We start from the raw sequence: 16,954 nt of genomic DNA, 5'->3' as shown, positions 1-16,954 counted from the left end.
TCTCCACAAATTTCCACACAATCTAAGAAAAATCCCACAAAATTCTTCAGGTCTCCTCAGAATCCCTCAGAATTCTAAAAAAAATTCCACCAAAATTCTACAAAATTCTTTAAAATGTTACCAAATTCCAGAAACATCCCAAAAAATTTCCTCCAATTTCCTCAAAATTCCAGAAATATCCTTCAAAATTCTTCTTGTCTCCTCAATATCCCTCAAAATTCCACAAAACCCACACGTAATTCCAGAAACATCCCAAAAAATAGATGCAAAAATTCCATAAAATAGCAGAAAACTCCCACCAAATTCCCTAAAACTTCTCAAAACCTTACCAAATTCCAGAAACATCTCACGAAATCTCCACAAATTTCCACACAATCTAAGAAAAATCCAAAAAAATTCTTCAAGTCTCCTCATAATTCCACAAAATTCTTAAAAATGTCACCAAATTCCAGAAACATCCCACAAAATCTCCTCCAATTTCCACAAAATTCCACAAATATCCTTCAAAATTCTTCAAGTCTCATCAACATCCCACAACATTCCACAATACCCCCACGTAATTCCAGAAATATCCCACAAAAGTAATGGAACAATCCAACAAAATGCCAATAAACTTCCACAAAATTCCCTAAAAATTCTCTCTATACACGAACAAATTCCAGAAACATCCCACAAAATCTCCACAAATTTCCACATAATCTAAGAAAAATCAAAAAAAATTCTTCAAGTCTCCTCATAATTCCACAAAATTCCACAAAAATTCCACAAAATTCTTCAACTCTCCTCAATACCCCACAAAATTCCACAAAAATTCCACAAAATTCTTAAACTTGTCACCAAATTCCAGAAACATCCCACAAAATCTCCTCCAATTTCCACACAATTCCAGAAATATCCTTCAAAATTCTTCAAGTCTCATCAATATTCCACAACATTCCAGAAAAATCCCACAACATTCAGAAAAAATCCCACAAAATTGCAGCCAAATCCCACAAAATTGCAGAAAAGTCACAAAAAAATCCTTAAATCTTCTCAAAACCATATCAAATATTTGAAATATCCCACAAAATCTTTACCAAGTTCCACAGAATCTAAGATAATTGACTCAAAATTCTTCAAGTCTCCTCAATATTCCTCAAAATTCCACAAAACCCACACGTAATTCCAGAAACAGCGCACAAAACAGATGCAAAAATCCCATAAAATGGCAGAAAACTCCCACCAAATTCCCTAAAACTTCTCAAAACCTTACCAAATTCCAGAAACATCTCACGAAATCTCCACAAATTTCCACACAATCTAAGAAAAATCCCACAAAATTCTTCAACTCTCCTCAATACCCCACAAAATTCCACAAAAATTCCACAGAATTCTTAAAAATGTCACCAAATTCCAGAAACATCCCAAAAAATCACCTCCAATTCCCACAAAATTCCACAAATATCCTTCAAAATTCTTCAAGTTATATCAACATCCCACAACATTCCAGAAAAATCCCACAACATTCAGAAAAAATCCCACAAAATTGCAGCCAAATCCCACAAAATTGCAGAAAACTCACAAAAAAATCCTTAAATCTTCTCAAAACCATATCAAATATTTGAAATATCCCACAAAATCTTTACCAAGTTCCACAGAATCTAAGATAATTGACTCAAAATTCTTCTTGTCTCCTCAATATCCCTCAAAATTCCACAAAACCCACACGGAATTCCAGAAACAGCCCACAAAATTTAAGGAACAATCCCATAAAATGGCAGAAAACTCCCACCAAATTCCCTAAAACTTCTCAAAACCCTACCAAATTCCTGATACATCCCACAAAATCTCCACAAATTTCCACACAATCTAAGAAAAATCCCACAAAATTCTTCAGGTCTCCTCAGAATCCCTCAAAATTCAAAAAAAATTCCACCAAAATTCTTCAAAATTCTTAAAAATGTTACCAAATTCCAGAAACATCCCAAAAAATTTCCTCCAATTTCCTCAAAATTCCAGAAATATCCTTTAGAATTCTTCAAGTCTCCTCAATATCCCTCAAAATTCCACAAAACCCACACGTAATTCCAGAAACAGCGCACAAAATAGATGCAAAAATCCCATAAAATGGCAGAAAACTCCCACCAAATTCCCTAAAACTTCTCAAAACCTTACCAAATTCCAGAAACATCTCACGAAATCTCCACAAATTTCCACACAATCTAAGAAAAATCCCACAAAATTCTTCAACTCTCCTCAATACCCCACAAAATTCCACAAAAATTCCACAAAATTCTTAAACTTGTCACCAAATTCCAGAAACATCACACAAAACCTCCTCCAATTTCCACACAATTCCAGAAATATCCTTCAAAATTCTTCAAGTCTCATCAATATCCCACAACATTCCAGAAAAATCCCACAACATTCAGAAAAAATCCCACAAAATTGCAGAAAAGTCACAAAAAAATCCTTAAATCTTCTCAAAACCATATCAAATATTTGAAATAGCCCACAAAATCTTGACCAAGTTCCACAGAATCTAAGATAATTGACTCAAAATTCTTCTTGTCTCCTCAATATCCCTCAAAATTCCACAAAACCCACACGTAATTCCAGAAACAGCCCAGAAAATTTAAGGAGCAATCCCACAAAATGGCAGAAAACTCCCACCAAATTCCCTAAAACTTCTCAAAACTCTATCAAATTCCTGAAACATCCCACAAAATCTCCACAAATTTCCACACAATCTGAGAAGATCCCACAAAATTCTTCAAGTCTCCTCAGAATCTTACAAAATTCCACAAAAATTCCACTAAATTCTTAAAAATGTCACCAAATTCCTGAAACATCCCACAAAATCTCCTCAATATCCCACAAAATTAAAGGAAAACCCCATAAAATGGCAGAAAACTCCCACCAAATTCCCTACACCTTCTCAAAACCCTACCAGATTCCAGAAACATCCCACAAAATCTCCACAAATTTCCACACAATCTAAGAAAATTCCACAAAATTCTTCAAGTCTCCTCAGAATCCCACAAAATTCTGAAAAAATTCCACAAAATTCTTAAAAATGTCACCAAATTCCAGAAACAACCCAAAAAATCACCTCCAATTCCCACAAAATTCCACAAATATCCTTCAAAATTCTTCAAGTCTCATCAATATCCCTCAAAATTCCACAAAACCCCCATGTAATTCCAGAAATATCCCACAAATTTTAAGGAACAATCCAACAAAATGGCAATAAACTTCCACAAAATTCCCTAAATCGTCTCTATACACGAACAAATTCAAGAAACATCCCACAAAATCTCCACAAATTTCCACACAATCTAAGAAAAATCCCACAAAATTCTTCAACTCTCCTCAATACCCCACAAAATTCCACAAAAATTCCACAAAATTCTTAAACTTGTCACCAAATTCCAGAAACATCACACAAAACCTCCTCCAATTTCCACACAATTCCAGAAATATCCTTCAAAATTCTTCAAGTCTCATCAATATCCCACAACATTCCAGAAAAATCCCACAACATTCAGAAAAAATCCCACAAAATTGCAGCCAAATCCCACAAAATTGCAGAAAAGTCACAAAAAAATCCTTAAATCTTCTCAAAACCATATCAAATATTTGAAATATCCCACAAAATCTTTACCAAGTTCCACAGAATCTAAGATAATTGACTCAAAATTCTTCTTGTCTCCTCAATATCCCTCAAAATTCCACAAAACCCACACGTAATTCCAGAAACAGCCCACAAAATTTAAGGAACAATCCCACAAAATGGCAGAAAACTCCCACCAAATTCCCTAAAACTTCTCAAAACTCTACCAAATTCCTGAAACATCCCACAAAATCTCCACAAATTTCCACACAATCTAAGAAAAATCCCACAAAATTCTTCAGGTCTCCTCAGAATCCCTCAGAATTCTAAAAAAAATTCCACCAAAATTCTACAAAATTCTTTAAAATGTTACCAAATTCCAGAAACATCCCAAAAAATTTCCTCCAATTTCCTCAAAATTCCAGAAATATCCTTCAAAATTCTTCTTGTCTCCTCAATATCCCTCAAAATTCCACAAAACCCACACGTAATTCCAGAAACATCCCAAAAAATAGATGCAAAAATTCCATAAAATAGCAGAAAACTCCCACCAAATTCCCTAAAACTTCTCAAAACCTTACCAAATTCCAGAAACATCTCACGAAATCTCCACAAATTTCCACACAATCTAAGAAAAATCCAAAAAAATTCTTCAAGTCTCCTCATAATTCCACAAAATTCTTAAAAATGTCACCAAATTCCAGAAACATCCCACAAAATCTCCTCCAATTTCCACAAAATTCCACAAATATCCTTCAAAATTCTTCAAGTCTCATCAACATCCCACAACATTCTACAATACCCCCACGTAATTCCAGAAATATCCCACAAAAGTAATGGAACAATCCAACAAAATGCCAATAAACTTCCACAAAATTCCCTAAAAATTCTCTCTATACACGAACAAATTCCAGAAACATCCCACAAAATCTCCACAAATTTCCACATAATCTAAGAAAAATCAAAAAAAATTCTTCAAGTCTCCTCATAATTCCACAAAATTCCACAAAAATTCCACAAAATTCTTCAACTCTCCTCAATACCCCACAAAATTCCACAAAAATTCCACAAAATTCTTAAACTTGTCACCAAATTCCAGAAACATCCCACAAAATCTCCTCCAATTTCCACACAATTCCAGAAATATTCTTCAAAATTCTTCAAGTCTCATCAATATCCCACAACATTCCAGAAAAATCCCACAACATTCAGAAAAAATCCCACAAAATTGCAGCCAAATCCCACAAAATTGCAGAAATGTCACAAAAAAATCCTTACATCTTCTCAAAACCATATCAAATATTTGAAATATCCCACAAAATCTTTACCAAGTTCCACAGAATCTAAGATAATTGACTCAAAATTCTTCAAGTCTCCTCAATATCCACCAAAATTCCACAAAACCCACACGTAATTCCAGAAACAGCCCACAAAATTTAAGGAACAATCCCATAAAATGGCAGAAAACTCCCACCAAATTCCCTAAAACTTCTCAAAACCCTACCAAATTCCAGAAACATCCCACAAAATCTCCACAAATTTCCACACAATCTAAGAAAAATCCCACAAAATTCTTCAAGTATCCTCAAAATTCCAAAAATTTCCACAAAAATTCCACAAAATTCTTAAACTTGTCACCAAATTCCAGAAACATCCCATATAATCTCCTCCAATTTCCACACAATTCCAGAAATATCCTTCAACATTTTTCAATTCTTATCAATATCCCACAACATTCCAGAAAAATCCCATAAAATGGCAGAAAACTCCCACAAAATTCTTTAAAACTTCTCAAAACCTGACCAAATTCCACAAAAATTCCTCAAAATTCTTAAAAATGTCGCCACATTCCTGAAACATCCCACAAAATCACCACAAAGTTGCACAAAATTCCAAAAAAATACACAAGATTCCAGAAAATTTCCACAAAATTCCCTAAATCTCCTCAATATCCCACAAAATTTTACAGAAAATCCCACAAAATTCCAGTAAAATCTGATGAAATTGTTATCCTTCAAGAACACAGACAATCACGGAATGATTATATGAAGGTGCTTTATTGTAGAGATTTGGGATTTATGGGTACACATACCCAAATCTGACCCGACTTGGTTTTGAGTTGAACATGTTTTTGTACTCTATCGTTATATAACTTACATATTAATTGTTAAACTTACATTGTTCTATTGTATACATTGATGTTACCCAAGCATGGATTTCTCATGATCCCCCCCAGCCCCCTAACATTGTTCCTCATGTTCTTTAAACAATAATTATATCTAATTACATCTAACAATTGTATCATTTATCATCTACTGACTACACAGGTGCAGTTTCACCTGATCTTTAGCAAGCACAAGGCCTAACATTTTCCATGGCCTACTTTTCCCAGGCTTGCCAAACCTAACTTTCTTTCTAAGTCCCCAAATTTTCTATGATTTCAAAGCCTTTTACTATCATTCCCCCCTTTGAAAGCATTTTCACTTCACTAGAAGTGCAAATGTTTTCACTTGATACAGTCTTTTGTTTCTGAGTTTATACTTGATGTTCTTCGAATCCTTGATTGATGTAAGCGTTGTCCTGGATGTTGTCACGAACTGGAGAACCAGAAGATGGTGGGTGTGGATCTCACATCAGTGCCTTTATTATTTTCTCGTTCCAGGACGTTTTCTTCTGTATTTCTCCCTTGAAGATGCTGTCAACTAACCAAATTGCTAAGAATACAGTTAGTAAGATGATCACACTCTCAATGATAGATTTAATCTATGAACTCACATTCCACCCTAACCCTTTGAAGATTTTGCCTAACCAACTTGTAGACAAATCCTTTTGCTCTTCCTGTGCTCCGTGCTCTATTTGTTGCAATTGATTGATGTCATATTCTACATGTGCAGTTACATTTGCGGTGTGGAAGCAGCAATGATCAATCCGTCCCTTTAAAAAACTCACACACTCCATGCTCTTTCAGGAGTAGTAAATTGTAATTGTACGTTTAGTTCTTTAAATCTTTCTCAGGTCACTCTTGCTAATTTATCTACCTGACCTGTAAGTTTGTACAACATTTCTCTCTTCTGATAGTTTGCTATAGGACCAATCAAAGACTCTAGGGTCCACCCAAATTTCACTCTACTAGAGTCTTCTTGCCAAGTGTCATCCTGTTTCTGTTCCTATCCTAATCTTCCCTAGCTATGCCTGTGTCTAGTCACTGAGTTGTTTTTTAAGCAGATTTCACATTTTGACATTACTGATTTTGCCATTGTTAGCATCCGTACCGAGATTAATTTTTGTTTCATCAATTTCACCAATGCCTCTGCACCCCAATGACATTTGTTATGTTTCATTTGTAGAACTTTATTGGAGGACCACCAGCAACCCACCGCTCTTCACAGAAGTAAACGTGAACACCGTTTATTTCTATCTTTAGCACACCTTTTATAGGGTTCTACAGGGCCTGCGGGCAGAGCAAGTTACTATTGTCTAACACACACAGGTTTACATTTTTTCTCCTACACACAAGGATTTTGTTTTGCTTTACTCTCTCTTCTGCAGGAGGGTTTCAAGGACTTTAGCCTTTAATATCACGATTTATTTCAAAGACTGGTTTGTGCAGACAGGCCTTTACTAATATATAAAATATAGCAACCATTCCCCTTTTCACTTTTTGCACAAACCAGGCTTTGGATGTGACTCATTCTATAGTTTCATGAAGCCAAGATAACACACAACTTAGACTTTCATCCCCATTAACATTATAAGTAAAGTCCGTCCCCCCTCCAGCACAAGAGACCTCAACCATCCAGTGATGCCCCAGCTGGAGAATCAACTTCCAGTGGGGTCACTATCTTCTTTCAGGGCATGTAACCCATCCTGTAGCTGCTGCAGTTGCCCATGGATGGAAACTGAATGATCAGTAAGATTCAAGCAGCACATGCCTTCAAACTCCCCACAACCATGTCCTTGTGCTAAGAGTAAAAAGTCAATTGCAGCTCGATTTTATAATACTGCATGACGTACACTACTCACATCAGCTGAAAGTTCACTTAACATTGTGGATATTAAATTCAATTTTTTATTAGTCTAACAAGCGAGCCTTTTTAGAGTTGCTAAGCTTTAATTCATTCAGGCTTCACTTTGACTGATGTTTTTTATTTTATCAGCTACATTCTACAATTGATGTAAGCTTGGATGGAAACAAAGTAAGTTTCCCAAAATAACAGGGGTTTCTATGTGGATTAGCAGGAATCTCATTCCATGCTCTATCTCCACATATTAGGAATATGGAACTAGGTAATCACTTTGGTAATTGTTCTGTGAGATTGCACCACTAATAAAGGCTTTACTCTGTGTAGTAACGAGATCAGCTATAGGGTTGTCTGCAGCCCAGTGCTGCATTACTTTGTTAGAATGGCTTCTGTTGGGGGTTCAAACATTATCCATCCACCTGAGGTATGGGTGGAACCTAACAAATCTAATTCTTCTGGGGGGCCCTATGGTAACATTAAGAACTTTGGTAATTTTTGCTTGCCTGCAGGCTTCAAGTTGTCTTAATGTGAAGCCAACAGTGCAATTGCACTCTTGCAACATTGCCAATCCATTCAGTCGAGTCTATTACTAACTAAACCTTTAAATGCTTGAGGATCCCATTCAGGGTCTCCTATGGGACAGGTGTGAAAAGGATCTCCAGGTGTGGCTAGGCTCAGACACATTGACCTTTGGCCAGTTCAGTGTGCCAGAGTGACCCATATGTTCTGTCACTTTTGGATGTTAGTTAGCAGACAGTTGGTCGGGACTATACACAACACAATTACCATAAGCAGTCTGTTCCATGTAAATGACACCATACTTGCAAACTCACAGCTAAACTTTAACGTTAAATGAACTTTCAAAGATGCTTACGCTACCTCTTGAAGGGGGAAATGCTTATACTTTATACTAATTTATACTAATATAACAATTGCTATACAGGCTAAACTCATTATCTTAAACTATTATCTAACTACTTTTAACACAGGTGCTCTGGTATATATGTAGTCTAAGCGTGGAAGCAATTTGCTGAAAGGGTAAACACACAACTACAGTTTGCTTTATATACAGTTAGATGGAGTCTCTACACTTTTCTTAGATCTTCTACAGAATTTCTCTAACACGATTCAGTCTTGGAACGTTCACTGCTCCCGTCATGTCAGCTGGCAGCTGATCGGTGACTGAGGGCTTTGATGTTCAGGTTGTTCTTCACATCCTTCTAAATCTTAAAACAAAGGATAACTGAAAAATTGGTAGAGACACGACATCATAATAACAACATAAAATCTCTGTTGGCAACTGTCTGTGTAGTGTTCAGACACAACTGTGTCCTGACAGCTCCACTTCTGATCCATGTCTGGAGTACCAAGGCTGTGTGGTGACTTCTCTGTTCACTGGATCTCGTGTGTTCAGGGGCACACAGTCTGGTCAGATGGACAGGTGACCTTTTTGAACCTGCCAACAAAACACAGAAACTTCTTCCTTTGAAGTTAATGAATTACACTAATCAAATGCTTTTAGGGCATCAATTTCCCCCATTTTTTTTTTTTTTAAATAAAAACGAGATGTACTTCTGTTATACACATCAATATTAACACAAAACCATATACACAATGAATAAGAACCTATAACAGTTAAAAATCAATCAAATTATAAACATTATTAATAACATATGTAATATAAAACTACTATTAATTACTAAAACACTGCACCAGCATCCCATACTTTGCAAACAAATAGAAACAAAAAATCATCAGTGAAGGATTGGACAACCACCTCCAGAAATGATTCTCCAAGCCCACTTCAAAATTCATCCAGCTGTCATATTAATAGGGTCAAATTCCTGAGTCAAAAAGTGACTCAAATACTGATTTGGGACAGAAAACATCTGGATCTGTTGGCAAACATTCTGTCCAGGTAAAGTCAAGGCTTGGCCAGGGCCTGGCTTTAAACTGGAAAGATGCCTCTTAACTCATTTCTAAAACAAGGTTCTCAATAGTAGCAGCTAGGAGATGCTCACAGCACAGCAAACTGTTAAAATGCATTTGTACAAATCAAATGATCAGAAGCTTTAGGTACCAGACCAATTAAACCATGCAGCAGTTGGTTTAATCTGAAGCCTCTCCCATGGCAGCTGATCCTCAGCAATGGTAAATCTTCTTAAAATTCTGGAAACACTGAAAAATAAGAAAGCTATAACAAACAAAAACTGCAGAGATTGCAACAACCAATAGAACCCCTGATGAAGTCAAGGGTGTCACAGACTGCATTCCCTTCTATCCACAAGCAGGTGTTCATCAGCGTTCTGTCACAGCTGTTTCAGATGTGGCTATCTTCATCTCTCTAGGAAAATAACTATACTTTGCAGTTTAGACAAGTGTCTCCAATAAAACAGAAATAATTTAAATTAAACAATATTTAAACCTAACAATAATGATTTATGACAAAAGGAAGTAACAAACTTAACCTTAAAGGAATATCTAAGTTATAAAACTTAACTTAAAAACATTCAAGCCTAAATATAATAAAACTTGACTTTTCTTAATTCTATTAACACTTAATCTATATTAAATAAAAACATAACTTAATCTTATTCTGTTACTACAAAAAGGCAACTAAAAGTTTGATATATACCTTTTAAACACAATATCACAGTAACATAGATTCACTATAAAGATTATAAAAATGTAACAAGTACATCACAATTCTATGTCATCTAGCTTTGAGAATAACTCACAATAACTGCAAATGGTACTAAAAATACACATTCATAACAGGAATTTGCCTAGTATATGTTCAAATTGGTTAGGATTTTAAAGTGCAGTATTTCTAGAGAAAAACCACAACAACACAGGATTTGGCCAAGTTGCCATTCAGCTTTTGTAGCACTTTTCAGAAACATAAAGACCAATTCTTAAACTAAAATCTAAAATCCAAATTGGTATATATGCAGTTATATGTGTTTTATATAACAAAAGGACTCACATTGAAATTACCTTATTAAAATTGTGGAAAAAACAAGCAAATGGGTAATATATACTTTAACTTAACTTTGTCTTGTACAGTAAAGTTCTCTTTACTAATTAATTTTTTTAAACCATAAATATCTTTTGTAGATAACATCAATTGGAAGGTTTTCTTAGTAGCTGTAAATTATACCATATTTTAACCTTAGGTTTTAAGGCTAATTATTGCAAGGTAACTTCTGTTAATATTCACCTTAAACACCTTTTTTCTTGAAAATGGGCCTTTTTAAACTTTCAAAGAATCACAATAATTTCTCCAGGAAAACTCCAAAAAACTGCAACTGCATAAATTCATTATTACTTAAAACACAAAATTAACTCTAAAAGGGTATATAAAAACATTTAAAAAACCCATGAATCATGACTTTTTAACAAACTGGGTACTATCCCGGTGCTTTTTCTTAGAGGGGGGGTGGGTGGACTGCCCGCCCTGCTGCTGCTCTCTGCTGCTGTTATCTTTCTTCACATTCTCCACATACTCTCGCAGAAAAAAACCCCCAAAATCTCACAAATTTAAGTTTAACACATACAGTTGTTTCTCTCAATCTCTCTTGTTCACTGATAGAGGAAAAAAGGGGCACAATTTTTACAAAAGCAGGCGATGCAAAGACACAAAAGTCTCTTAGGACCAGGTGGCAACAACGGTGACCATTGCAGCTTATCAACTTCTAATTACAGTGATGAAGTTTGAATTAGATACCATATAGTTTGTGATTTTTTGGCTATTTTGTCTCTTTTTGAAGCTGTCTGAGCCACCTGTTTCTGCTTAGCTGTTTCTGTAATTCTTCAGAGTGGCCTTGGAACTTTTTCTGCACTGCTTCTGTCCCAGGGGTGCCCCCGCTCTCTGCGCACACCTCAGTGCTCCCCCATGTCCCCCTGGTTCGGGTGGAAACCAATCTAAATTTGGATTCTTTTCCTCCAGGGTAGCAAAGTTGGAACTTAAATAAGATTGTAGTGTTAAGAGTGACTCCAAAAGTGAAGCAAATAGTTCAGGATATATCACATCCTGCCGTAACTGAACAGATTCTGTTGTTTCAGTGTTTGCTGTGGAATTTCTTTCTCATTATTTCCTTCTCTCTGACTCTCCCTCCCTCTTTCCATGGGCAGCATAGATAGGAGTGTTTGGCCCGCAGTGGGAGGCAAAGGCGTGAGCATACCCGTAAGCAAGAAATCCAGGGAGCTCCTTGCGCAAATCAAAACCCTTAAGCTGTGGCTTTTCTAAAAAGCAGGTGAATAAATCATGTGCTGCTTGCCTTTCCATCTTACCGTCAGCGCTGTTGCAGCCCTACAAGGTTTGGCAGCACGTTACGGCCAGGACTCTCCTCTGAGGTCGCCTGGGGCGCGGCACCGTTGCTTTTCGCCGTCCTTGCTGCGGAGGACCCGTCCCCTGTCGCCGACTCCCGTGGCCTTCGCTTTTTAATGTCCCAAAGGTCCCAAAGGTCCCAAGGGTCCCATTTGTTCGGGCGTCATTTGATGAGTTCGGCGGGAGACAAGCAGCACTCAATATGAATGATCAGCAAGTCTCATTTATTGGCAACTCCAAACTCCTTATATAACATCAATAATTAGGCTCACACATAGTGCAAAAGCAAGCTCATTATTGGGTATTTCGTTTAAGGACAACTCCACCTAGTTCCACATTCTTGTGGTCGTTCATCTGTGCTGAATCCACATTCTTCTGATCACAGTGTCCTGTTCTCAGTTCACAGTTATCACTAAGGTCTTTCTGACATTGCAACATCTCATAGCAACTACACTCTACTGTTGTTTAATTCTTTCTCAGCTAATTGCTGCGTGGGAACACGACCTTTGTTAGCTAGCCACTCTTTCACACTGTTGAGCTTCAGGAGCCTCCCGGGAAGCACCAGCCCTCCCCAGCCCACCCTTGGGAGCACTTTTTCTTTTCTCTCTCCTGACAATTTTATCCCCAAAACTGCCACGGGAACGTTGTATCCAAGCACATCCTCCAGCGCTGCACTTTCCTCCTGTGAATTCCCTGTGCAGGGAATGTGTCTGTGCTTTTCCCTGCTCTGTTCACTGACAAACAAACCTGAGCCCGTGGGACTGTCAGAGCTCCTTCATGCAATGAAATCAGGTTGTGTTTCTCATGGCATGTTCTGGAGGAGCTTTTCTTGGTGTGTCTTGTGCTGCTGGAAATGACACAAGAGCCAGGAGGGAACAGAAGCTGCTGCTGCCCGTTGGCTCAGGGCCAGGGAACCAAGTTGTGCTCCCGGGCAGTTGGGCCCTGCTGGAAGCAGAGCCGCGTTTCCCTTGAGCAGCTCAAGCTTGTGACAGCTCCAAACAGGAAACCTCAGCAGAAAACTCTTCCTCCAAACTCAGCTGCTTTCCCTCCTGCAGCTGTTTGGGAAAGAGCCTCAAAGCACAGACTCTGCTGGGAGCCATTGGTGCATTTCCTCCCTCCCGGCAGCAGCAGCTCCTGAGCCCTTCACGGGCTCCTGGCCCTTCCCAAACCCTTCAGCTCCCTTGGAACTCTCAGTACTCACTAACATGTGCATTTCTTTCATATTTAAATTGCATTTAAACTTCTCTTTTTCTCTCCTCTCTTATCTTTTTAATCTCCTCTTTATCTCCTTTAATCCCGTCAGCACCAGTAGGATGGGGATGGAGTCTTGGGGTGGGTGTGGGATGAACTGAGGATCCAGCAGAGAAGGGCAAGGCAGAGGGGAGAGGACTCAGCCAACCCTTCTCCTGCTCTCTCCTCCCCCAGGCTCCAGCTAAAGCAAGTCAGACTGGAAAGGATCCCACAAATGCTGTGTTCTCCTCCCTCCGAGCTTGGCTGGGGATCCTCAGCTTCAGCCTGGTGCAGTGGCTGAGATTTGCTAATTTGATTTTTTGGCTAATGCACTAAATAATGTGGTGGGTTTAGCACTGGCTGAAATCTCCAGGGCACTTACTCATTTCTCACTGTGAGATATGGATTAGGAGAAGGGAAAACCAGGCTTTAAACTTAGAAGGAATAAAGGAACTTTATTAACAGGACTACAAGAATGAGAAACCAGAATAAAACTTACAGAATGCCTTTCTTCTCCTGAATAACTTTTGTTGTTTTTTTTTTTTTTAACTGACAGCATAGAGATAGAACTTGGGATGTTAAAACAGTATTCATTACACAAGAGTTTTTTATTAGTTTTTGTAGGGAGAGGAGTTTTTTCTTATTGTATCATGAAGACTTTTTTACAAGAAACAAGTTTTTTGTGGTTTTTTATTTTTACAAATAGCAGGCATCTGGGAAAAAAATTTTCTATTGTGACATTTTTCTCATTTTTACAGCCCTCATAGAGGTCTGTCTATGGGTTATGAATTCATGGGGTGTTATTTTAAGGATGAGTTGTTTGAAGGCAAAAGTTTTCTTCATTTATTTTTGTGATCATCTTTGGAAATGGAAGTTTTCTACTTCTCTCCCTGGGTGCAATGGGCATGTTATTGTTTTTATTTATTTTCTATTCAAGCTTTTCATGGGATTACAGTTATTTTAACATTTGTTTCATTAATGGATGCTTTTGTTTAGATTTACAATTTTAATACTTTATTTTATACTTTTTTTCATGAAGTAAATGAGATATTTTAGTATATCAATGATTATCTCTATAGTCTTACTAAATGATTATTTTAGTTTCAATTGCCATTTTTTCATTTCTTTTCTATCTGAGGTTTGGCCTTTTTTTTTTACTGACTTTGATGTTTTTATGTTGTTTTTTTGTGTGTTATTACTCTGTCCTTTTCTGTCCCCGGAGAGATGAACAAGGTTTGTAGGTCTCATCCGTGTATTGAAAGGGTTAATATCTTGCCCAGGCTCATAATCTTCCTAGTGTTCCAAATAAATAGGTACTGTGAGGGATACATATCACAGGTGAGCACCCAGTGCACAATCTGCTTTGGATTAAATCCCATCTCCGTCTTCATCAGCTCACAGTCACTGTGACACTATTCCTGCATGGAAGAAACAGGCTGGGATGGCCCTTTCTGCTTTTGGTCCTTTTATTGGCAAATGAAATATTCTATTTGAAAACCTTCAAACCCTGGAGTTTCTTTGTATTTTCACCTGAAAATGCTTCCAGTTGAGGTTCCCAAGTGTCTGGTACGTGTTTGTGTGCACAGAGCAAAGGTGTCAGCCTGTGTGCGTGGCCCAGGTGTCTGTCAATGTCCATTGAAGCAGACGGCTGGAAGGGGGCTCTGCCCGCCCTGCGCTGCTCCGGGGCTGGGGCTGGGCTGGCAGAGGCTGCAGAGCGCTCTGAGAGGCACAGCCTCAGCCCCGGCCGGCATCTTGTGCACGGTGGCACAGCCTCAGCCCCGGCCGGCATCTTGTGCACGGTGGCACAGCCTCAGCCCCGGCCGCCATCTTGTGCACGGTGGCACAGCCTCAGCCCCGGCCGCCATCTTGTGCATGGTGGCACAGCCTCAGCCCCGGCCGCCATCTTGTGCATGGTGGCACAGCCTCAGCCCCGGCCGCCATCTTGTGCATGGTGGCAGCTCTGAGGGCTGTGCGAGGGACGCTCTTCCCCAGCGCTGTTTCTCGTCCTTTCCTTTCCCAGGATGGCATTTGGAAATGTTTCTTCGGCCCTATCAATACACAACTCACTGTCTTACTCACTTTATGCCTGGAAGGTTCTAAGAAGACAGTGAAAAGCATAGCGTGATTATGATTCACAAATAATAGTCAAGAAAACAGTACTCCATAGCGTAGGGCCTGCAGAGCAGGGATTCGTTTATTCAACACCAGGAGTGAGGGGGAAGCTCCACCACAAACTCACTTGTCCATTCTTTGCACAGGACAAGCTTTTAAACTTTTTAAACTTAATGGGCACATTCTACTTTCCTAAGCTTCATATTTTCTAATTCCATGATTGTGGAAGCCCTTGCAGCAGGGCTCTGCATGAAGTAGTTGTCAGCCTCTTGGGGGTTGTTTTGGATGAAGGCTCAGGGGCTACCTGAATTCAAAAGGCCTTTTTGTTACACTTCAATACTTTCCTTTTCTGGGAATTCAACACAAACTTATAGTCAATAAATTCTGCAAGTGCTCTTGCTGCGTGAGGCCACATTGTATCTTTCATTCAGCAATTAATGAAGAAAACACCAATTGCCTACTGAGACCCTTCTGCTCCCTCCCAAATCACTACTCAAGAACAAGCCTCAGGCACATGCCCATAGTCCCTCTCTGCCAGCAGCTCCGAGCTGCATTGCACAGTGCTTGCTGTGCCCCAGAGAGCACCAAGCAGGCTGGCCTGGTGCCCCTGAATATTTCTGCAAAACCCTTTGCATTTCACACCTTTGCTGTGGCTCAGTGCAGAGCTCCAGGATTGCAGGCGCTTGGTCCCAGAGCTGTGTGAGGCACTGGCTCGTGCAGATGTGCCCCAACTTGCTGTCAGTGCCTCACGCTGGCCTGGGTTCCCCTGGCAGAAATGCCGTGCCTGAAGGACACTGCCCTGTGCTGGAGCCTGCGGAGCAGCCCGGCTCCCTCCCCCTGTGCCCAGAGTGCTGCACACACTGCTGACCATTGCCAGGAGTTCCAGGGCAGGCGGCAGAAGAGCAGCAATGGTCAGGCAGGGCAGCAGCCCTGGGCTGCTCTTTGCCTTTCCCTCCTCCTGTGCAGACTCCAGACAGCCCATGGCACCAGTGTGTGCTGTGCCCAGCACGGCGCTGCTTCCCCTCAGGAGCAGCCAGCTGCCAGCTTGGCTCTAAGAGCGGAGGATTTGCCTGGTGCCAGCAAGAGGCAGCCAGGGCCAGGCTGCTGCCTCTTGCAGCTCCAAGGGCCTCCTTCCAGCCTGCCTCTGCCGAGGCTCAGGCTTCTCTGGGCTCTGTCAGGGCTCTGCTGGGGCTCCAGCCTGGCCAAGGCCGGGCCCGCTCTCACCTCACAGTCGCTCACAGCTCTGCACCAGAGGAGACCTTGCACAGCACCCTCACTGCTCTTTCTGCTTTCTCTCTTCAGCCAGACTCTCCTCCAGCCAAAGAGATTTCTCTTAGGGATACAAATCCAAGTGGCAGGAACCCAAATGTTCTCGAGTCACATCTGCACAACCTGCATCTGCACGGGATGTTTGCGTTGCACCGCTCCTCCTTTGGTTTTTCCTGCAAATGCCATTGCTGTTTCTGCCTCAAATAGAAATGTCAGAGCTGGGCAAAACTTGTCCAGTTAGCCATATTCCAAAGGCAGTGTGGTCTGGGGAGGATGAATGAAGAGGAGCCTTCCCCCCTTACAAACTGTACCAAAGAAGCCATCAATGTCACTTTCCACCTCTAAGAAAAAACTGACAATTCAGGAGGAAATGTTGAGCTTTCTCACAGGGTCAGAAGG

The sequence above is a fragment of the Cyanistes caeruleus genome, unplaced genomic scaffold, assembly GCF_971803275.1.
Source record: "Cyanistes caeruleus unplaced genomic scaffold, bCyaCae1.hap1.1 HAP1_SCAFFOLD_146, whole genome shotgun sequence".
Taxonomy (NCBI): Eukaryota; Metazoa; Chordata; class Aves; order Passeriformes; family Paridae; genus Cyanistes; species Cyanistes caeruleus.
This window is presented reverse-complemented; position numbering follows the sequence as displayed.